The 213-nt window shown below is 67.1% G+C and overlaps 1 protein-coding gene across 1 annotated transcript in view; it reads left to right on the top strand.

Annotated features, from left to right (window-relative positions):
- The window catches only part of LOC104167078 (proto-oncogene tyrosine-protein kinase Src-like), a gene marked incomplete at both ends in the record, with an annotated part of 5,347 nt that overhangs the window by 2,495 nt on the left and 2,639 nt on the right, over positions 1–213 (top strand). The gene's annotated exons all lie outside the window — the stretch shown is intronic.

Here is a 213-nt window from a genome sequence, read left to right as displayed (position 1 = left end):
TTGTGATTATGTGGCGTGGCTGTAGCCGGGTACGTGCCATCCCTCCCTGGCACAAGCTCGTGCAGCCAGGAGCTGCTCCCCATCCTCTGCTTTTGGGTGCAAGCAGCAGCCTGCATGCCCAATCCCGCTCCCCTGCACCCACCCACCCCCAGCGGGACCCCATGGGGAGCACCCATCTGTGGTGCATCTCCCCCCCCCCGCCCCTCGGACCCG

The sequence above is a fragment of the Cariama cristata genome, unplaced genomic scaffold (assembly GCF_000690535.1).
Source record: "Cariama cristata isolate BGI_N322 unplaced genomic scaffold, ASM69053v1 scaffold31189, whole genome shotgun sequence".
Classification (NCBI taxonomy): domain Eukaryota; kingdom Metazoa; phylum Chordata; class Aves; order Cariamiformes; family Cariamidae; genus Cariama; species Cariama cristata.
The sequence above is the reverse complement of the archived record's forward strand: the minus strand, read 5'-3'. Positions and strand labels throughout refer to the sequence as shown.